We start from the raw sequence: 8,378 nt of genomic DNA on the forward strand, positions 1-8,378 counted from the left end.
AATGTCCTCATCAATCTACACACAACACCCCAGAATGACAAAGCAAACATGTTTTTAGAAATGTTAGCAAATTTTAAAAAACAGAAATACCTTATTTACAGAAGTATTCAGACCTTTTTCTACAAGACACGAAATTGAGCTCAGCTGCATCCTTATTTCAATTGATCATCCTTGAGCTGTTTCTACAACTTGATTGGGGTCCAACTGTGGTAAGTTAAATTGATTGGACATGATTTGGAAAGGCACACACCTGTCTACATAATGGTCCCACAGTTGACAGTGCATGTCAGAGCCAAAACCAAGCCATGAGATCGAAGGAATACCCATAGAGCTCCGAGACAGTTATGTGTCGAGGCACAGATCGTGACCGTGGCCTCCATCATTCTTAAATGGAAGAAGTTTGGAACTACCAAGACTCTTCCTAGAGCTGGTCGCCAGGCCAAACTGAGCAATCGGCGGAGAAGGGCCTTGGTTTGATTAAGCTCTTTGGCCGGAATGCCAAGCGCCACGTCTGGAGGAAACCTGGCACCATCCCTACGGTGAAGCGTGGTGGTGGCAGCATCATGCTGTGTGGATGTTTTTCAGCAGCAGGGACAGGGAGACTAGTCAGGATCAAGGGAAAGATTCAGCAAAGTACAGAGAGATCCTTGATGAATACCTGCTCAGGATCTCAGACTGGGGCGAAGGTTCAGCTTTCAACAGTACAATGACCCTAAGCACACAGCCAAGATAACGCAGGAGTGGCTTTGGGTCAAGTCTGAATGTCCTTGAGTGTCCCAGCCAGAGCCCGGACTTGAACCCGATTGAACATTTTTAGAGAAACCTAAAATAGCTGTGCAGCAACGCTCCCTATCCAACCTGACAGAGCTTGAGAAGAATTGGAGAAAATCCCCCAATACAAGTGTGCCAAGCTTGTAATGTCAGTTTGGATGAAAATTCAAGGCTGTAAACGCTATCAAAGGTGCTTCAACAAAGTACTGAGTAAAGGGTCTGAATACTTATGTAAATGTGATATTTCAGTTTTTAGTATTAAATACATTTTCATCCATTTTAGAATAAAGCTGAAACATAAAGTGGAAAAGGGGAAGGGGTCTGAATACTTTGCTAATGCATTGTATATGTACATATCAAAGCTTTAATCAAATCCATACATAGGCCTATTGATATACTGTGTAATGCTTTTGAATGACACTAACGGCTTTGGCGGGGAATACCGGGTTACCCGGGAGGAAAATGATTTATTCTCGGGATTTGTCAACCCTCGTGCCATTTGAGATGTAGCCCAGATCTCACCCAGTGTCCTTCACTCACTTCTAATTAAATACATCTCCCTCTAATCTCTTCAGACGGTTAGTTTGGGGGCACCTCACACCATTTTGTCATTGAACCTTTTTCTTCTCCTTTACAGGGCTTATCATGGGGTTTCAGCGTGCATTCTGGACCCTCTTCGACACACACACACACGGTGCAAACATTGCTGATAAATTCCATCAGCCATCTGTTTTGTATGTGCATTTTATTCATGACAAATTACCAGAAATAGTAAAGCACTTGAGAGAGAGACTTCTTTTACTCCGCAACAGAATCAGCAGGTCAGGATGTAATTGGTCCGGTAGCTAAAACATGAAGGGTGGGTTCCATAGCTAAGGAGAGGTGACACAACAACCAATGGTTGCGTTGTGTGTCATCGACTGACCAACGTGGTTAGCTGATACTTAAAATGCCTATCCAGGCCTTGTAAGGCCTGTCAGGCGTCAGCTATGTCTAAGCATAGGACATTTTCGGATCTCCCCAACACACGAACACACATTTTCGGATCTCCCCAACACACAAACACACATTTTCGGACCTCCCCAACACACGAACACACATTTTCGGACCTCCCCAACACACGAACACACATTTTCGTACCTCCCCAACACACGAACACACATTTTCGGACCTCCCCAACACACGAACACACATTTTCGGACCTCCCCAACACACGAACACACATTTTCGAACCTCCCCAACACACGAACACACATTTTCGGACCTCCCCAACACGACACGAACACACATTTTCGAACCTCCCCAACACACGAACACACATTTTCGGACCTCCCCAACACACAAACACACATTTTCAGACCTCCCCAATACACGAACACACATTTTCCCCACCCCCCTATTACTTCATGCAGATACTGTATTATCCACATCGCTGAATTTCAACTAATTCTCCCAATTTCTCCCTCTGCACATACTTACGCTGTCCGCTCTCTTAGGGAAACCCTGTTTCAGGGGACAGCTTTGAGTCCTGAAAACATACACCACCCCTCCCTCTGAGCTCACACTCGCTGTGTTTTGATCCTGGGGCTTTTTAGCTCATCAAGCCTCAGGGAGTCTGGTCTGAATCAGCTGAGTCCTGGGATGTGCTGGAAATTGACAATAAGGGGAGGGAGATAGACAGGGGCTTCCCCACAGGCTGCCCAATCTTGACATTTTTCTCATGATCTTATTCAGTATGATAGTTGCATATTCACAGCAGTTAATATAATGCTATGCATTTTGGACATACTGCATTGGTGTACTTTTAGTGTCATATCGAATGGATTGGTAATGACAAAAACGATATCCATTTCCTCAAAGGATTAATCCGTCAAACACCTCCACTGTGTTGACTGAGGTTTTGGATGGTGTAGCTTAAAACCAGAGTTTGTAAAGGTTCAAAAAGTACTCCAACCCGGTCGTCAATTTAGTGAGTTGGCTCTGCCAAGAAATGACCAGTTAAGCAAGTATGTCTTTATCAACGTGACCTCTGGACAGCTAAACTGTATGAGTTACGCAATGCTCTGACTTAAGCCAGATTTAGATTCTTTTCATTTAGTTCTCTGTGTGTGTGAGAGAGAGAGAAGAGAATGTGGGGAGGGAGTGAGGGGGGTGGGGAGACACTTGCGCATACATACGCACAGAGGTAAATTGTAATTCTGGGCTGCTGTGATGGAATGAGAGGGGAGTGGTGTGTTGCATTCTGCTGACAGTGACTGCAGAGTTACACTACTGTAGCGTCACCATGGTACATCTATGAATATCCATGAGCATATGGGAGACCGATAGTAAACTGACCGGCAGGTAGACTGACAGCTAGGTATAGTCTACGATACTGTATAGACATGTAGAGGGTAGATAGGCACCCTTGCACAGTTAATTGTCTGTTTTTGTCTGTTTGCAAATTGTTGGTGTACATCTATCTGTATGCTGCTCTGTCACCTGAGTTAGGGTTATGACTAGGGTTATGGTTGATCCGGGTGTGGACATGAAGCTAGGGTTAGGGTTATGACTAGGGTTAGGGTTAAAGTTAGGGTTATGACTAGGGTTAGGGTTAAAGTTAGGGTTATGACTAGGGTTAGGGTTAAAGTTAGGGTTATGACCAGGGTTAGGGTTAAAGTTAGGGTTATGACTAGGGTTAGGGTTATGACTAGGGTTAGGGTTAAAGTTAGGGTTATGACTAGGGTTAGGGTTATGACTAGGGTTAGGGTTAAAGTTAGGGTTATGACTAGGGTTAGGGTTAAAGTTAGGGTTATGACTAGGGTTAGGGTTAAAGTTAGGGTTATGACTAGGGTTAGGGTTAAAGTTAGGGTTATGACTAGGGTTAGGGTTATGACTAGGGTTAGGGTTAAAGTTAGGGTTATGACTAGGGTTAGGGTTATGACTAGGGTTAGGGTTAAAGTTAGGGTTATGACTAGGGTTAGGGTTATGACTAGGGTTAGGGTTAAAGTTAGGGTTATGACTAGGGTTAGGGTTTAGGGTTATGACTAGGGTTACTAGGGTTAAAGTTAGGGTTATGACTAGGGTTAGGGTTATGACTAGGGTTAGGGTTAAAGTTAGGGTTATGACTAGGGTTAGGGTTAAAGTTAGGGTTATGACTAGGGTTAGGGTTATGACTAGGGTTAGGGTTAAAGTTAGGGTTATGACTAGGGTTAGGGTTATGACTAGGGTTAGGGTTAAAGTTAGGGTTATGACTAGGGTTAGGGTTATGACTAGGGTTAGGGTTAAAGTTAGGGTTATGACTAGGGTTAGGGTTATGACTAGGGTTAGGGTTAAAGTTAGGGTTATGACTAGGGTTAAAGTTAGGGTTATGACTAGGGTTATGGTTAAAGTTAGGGTTATGACTAGGGTTAGGGTTAAAGTTAGGGTTATGACTAGGGTTAGGGTTAAAGTTAGGGTTATGACTAGGGTTAGGGTTAAACCATTAGGGTTATGACTAGGGTTAGGGTTAAAGTTAGGGTTATGACTAGGGTTAGGGTTAAACAATATAGGGTTATGACTAGGGTTAGGAGTTAAAGTTAGGGTTATGACTAGGGTTAGGTTATGACTAGGGTTAGGGTTAAAGTTAGGGTTATGACTAGGGTTAGGGTTAAAGTTAGGGTTATGACTAGGTTAGGGTTAAAGTTAGGGTTAAAAAGCATGTTAAGGTTATGACTAGGGTTAGGGTTATGACTAGGGTTAGGGTTAAAGTTAGGATTATGACTAGGGTTAGGGTTAAAGTTAGGGTTACACATCCCTACCCACAACCCAAAATTATTGTATCACCCTTACTGTGAATTCTCATTATTGTAATTCCCTCTCATGGTAATTAATCTAGAATCAATGCATCATTTGGAACCTTCATTTAGAAAGGCCATGGTGAGAGTTGGGTTAAGAAGGAAGGTGTCATGATTTTAATATCAGTTAATTGACTCTTGTGTCATTGGCATAACGCTCCTGGGCTCCAACCCTAACACAATGGGACAAGGTGGAGATGTAATTGGGAAGATTTTGTGAATCAATTATGGGAATTACTAACCATTAATTGATTGGGATCCTACAGGATCACAACGATGTCCATGGGCTTGAACCAGGAGAGAAATCATCTGTGGTTAAACAATATGTAGGGTTGAACTGTTGCCAATAAACCACACATGGGGGTAAAAACTGCAGGAGGCAGAGTCTTTACATTTTGCTGGTCATATTCATTGATCTCCAACACCTGAATGTGTGAATGTATTTTCCTCTATAGTTACAGTAATTCCCATCCCCCACTTAACAACTAACTCCATCACCACCACTTCAGCACAGACAACACGAACCCTGAGTCTCTTCTTTGCTTTGCCTCTGCTCCAAGGTTATGACGGTTTTCTCAAAGCTGCGATCGTTCGTTATTGTCCTCATTATCAAAGCATGTTAAGGTCTGGTGGGGCTGAGGGAGTTGGTGATTGGATGGGAGAAGCTTAAGATGATGTTCTTGGTCATACATAATGTTTCTTTGCTCCTCTCTCCACTCCCAATGCACACTTAAGGTGATGTACTTACAGGGCTATTCCTCTTCTCCTCTTCCCCTCCTCCTCCTCTTCCCCCCTCTTCCCCGCCTACTCCTCTTCTCCTCCTACTCCTCTTCTCCTCCTAGTCTTCCCCTCCTACTCCACTTATCCTGCTACTCCTCTTCCCCTCCTACTCCTCTTCTCCTCCTACTCTTCTTCTCTCCTACTCCTCTTCTCCTCCTACTCTTCACTTCCTACTACTCTTCCCCTCCTTCTGCTTCTCCTTTTCCTCTCCTACTCCACTTCCTCTTCCCCTCCTCCTCCTCTTCCCGTTCCACTCCTCTTCTCCTCCTACTCCTTTTCCCCTCCTACTCCTCCCTTCCTACTCCTCTTCCCCTCCTTCTCCTCTTCCCTTCCTACTCCACTTCCCCTTCTCCTCTTCCCCTCCTATTCCTCTTCTCCTCCTACTCCTCTCCTCTTCCCCTCCTACTCCTCTTCCCCTCCTAGTCTTCCCCTCCTACTCCACTTCCCCTCCTACTCCTCTTCACCTCCTACTCCTCTTCTCCTCCTACTGCCCTTCCCCTCCTAGTCTTCCCAGTCTTCCCTTCCTACTCCTCTTCACCTCCTCCTCTTCCCTTCATTCTCTACTTCCCTCCTACTCCTCTTCCCCTCCTACTCTTCTTCCCCTCCTACTCCACTCCTCTTCTCCTCCTACTCCTCTCCTCTTCTCCTCCTACTCCTCTTCCCGTCCTACTCCTCTTCTCCTCCTACTCCTCTTCCCCTCCTTCTCCTCTTCCCCTCCTATTCCTCTTCTCCTCCAACTCCTCTTCTCCTCCTCCTACTCTTCCCTTCCTACCTCTCTTCCCCTCCTTCTCCTCTTCTCCTCTTCCCTGCCTACTCCTCTTCTCCTCCTGCTCCTCTCCTCTTCTCCTCCTACTCCTCTTCCCCTCCTACTCCTATTTCCCTCCTAGTCTTCCCCTCCTATTGCTCTTCCCCTCCTAGTCTTCCCCTCCTACTCCTCTACTCCTACTACTCCTCTTCTCCTCCTAGTCTTCCCCTCCTACTCCTCTTCCCCTCCTAGTCTTCCCCTCCTACTCGTCTTCTCATCCTACTCCTCTTCACCTCCTCATCCTCTTCCCTTCATTCTCTACTTCTCCTCCGACTCCTCTTCCCCTCCTACTCTTCCCTTCCTACTCCACTTCCTCTTCTCCTCCTCCTCCTCTTCATGTCCTACTCCTCTTCTCCTCCTACTCCTCTTCCCATCCTACTCCTCTTCCCATCCTACTCCTCTTCTCCTCCAACTCCTCTTCTCCTCCTTCTACTCTTCCCTTCCTACTCCTCTTCCCCTCCTTCTCCTCTTCTTCTCTTCCCCTCCTACTCCTCTTCTCCTCCTACTCCTCTTCCCCCTACTCCTATTCCCCTCCCAGTCTTCCCCTCCTACTCCTCTTCCCCTCCTTCTCCTCTTCCCCTCCTATTCCTCTTCTCCTCCAACTCCTCTTCTCCTCCTCCTCCTCCTACTCTTCCCTTCCTACCTCTCTTCCCCTCCTTCTCCTCTTCTCCTCTTCCCTGCCTACTCCACTTCCCCTTCTCCTCTTCCCCTCCTACTCCTCTTCTTCTCCTACTCCTCTCCTCTTCTCCTCCTACTCCTCTTCCCGTCCTACTCCTATTTCCCTCCTAGTCTTCCCCTCCTATTGCTCTTCCCCTCCAACTCCTCTTCTCCTCCTACTGCTCTTCCCCTCCTAGTCTTCCCCTCCTACTCCTCTACTCCTACTACTCCTCTTCTCCTCCTAGTCTTCCCCTCCTACTCCTCTTCCCCTCCTAGTCTTCCCCTCCTACTCGTCTTCTCGTCCTACTCCTCTTCACCTCCTCCTCCTCTTCCCTTCATTCTCTACTTCCCCTCCTACTCTCCTTCCCCTACTACGTCTCTTCTCCTCCGACTCCTCTTCCCCTCCTACTCTTCCCTTCCTACTCCACTTCCTCTTCTCATCCTCCTCCTCTTCCCATCCTACTCCTCTTCTCCTCCTACTCCTCTTCCCATCCTACTCCTCTTCCCATCCTACTCCTCTTCTCCTCCCCCTCCTCTTCCCCTCCTACTCCTCTTCCCCTCCTACTCTTCCCTTCCTACTCCTCTTCCCCTCCTTCTCCTCTTCCCCTCCTACTCCTCTTCTCCTCCAACTCCTCTTCCCCTCCTACTCTTCCCTTCCTACTCCACTTCCTCTTCTCATCCTCCTCCTCTTTGCCTCCTACTCATCTTCCCCTCCTACTCTTCCCTTCCTACTCCTCTTCCCCTCCTTCTCCTCCAACTTCTCTTCCCCTCCTACTCCTCTTCCCCTCCTCCTTCCTTCCTACTCCTCTTCCCCTCTTTCTCCTCTTCCCTTCCTACTCCACTTCCCCTCCTACTCTTCCCTTCCTACTCCTCTTCCCCTCTTTCTCCTCTTCCCTTCCTACTCCACTTCCCCTTCTCCTCTTCCTGTCCTAGTCCTCTTCCTCTCCTCTTCTCCTCTTCCTGTCCTCTTTAGATGAGTATAGATGTGTTCTTCTCCAGGTCCTCCTGCTGGTTTCATCTGTCCTTACTGCTCCTGCAGGGGTTCAACCTCTTTTCTCTCTCTCTCTCTCTCTCTCTCTCTCTCTCTCTCTCTCTCTCTCTCTCTCTCTCTCTCTCTCTCTCTCTCTCTCTCTCTCTCTCTCTCCTTCATCCCCATATCAGCAGAGTTTGCCTTCTCTCACTGTGGCTGTCTGGTATTAAACTAACTTTCCCTGTGTGAGTGAGTGAGTGAGTGAGTAAGTGAGTGAGTGAGTGAGTGAGTGATAGAGAGAGAGAGACAGTCAAAAGGGTTCTAATGCTCAGTGCTCATTCTGGCACACATACTCCAGCGCAATGTTAAACTGGGAGGGAGGAGAGAGGAGTGTGTGCATGCGTGTGTGTGTGTGTGCTGATAGGACATCCTGCTGGCACAGACTACCATCCCTTGCCTCTCGGTCACCCCGGTGTGTGTATGTGTGTGTAGGTCTCCGTGCCTGCATGTGTGTTTTATAGACTGGTGTGTGTATGTGTGTGTAGGTCTCCGTGCCTGCATGTGTGTTTTATAGACTGGT

This window comes from Oncorhynchus tshawytscha, linkage group LG25 (assembly GCF_018296145.1).
Source record: "Oncorhynchus tshawytscha isolate Ot180627B linkage group LG25, Otsh_v2.0, whole genome shotgun sequence".
Taxonomy (NCBI): Eukaryota; Metazoa; Chordata; class Actinopteri; order Salmoniformes; family Salmonidae; genus Oncorhynchus; species Oncorhynchus tshawytscha.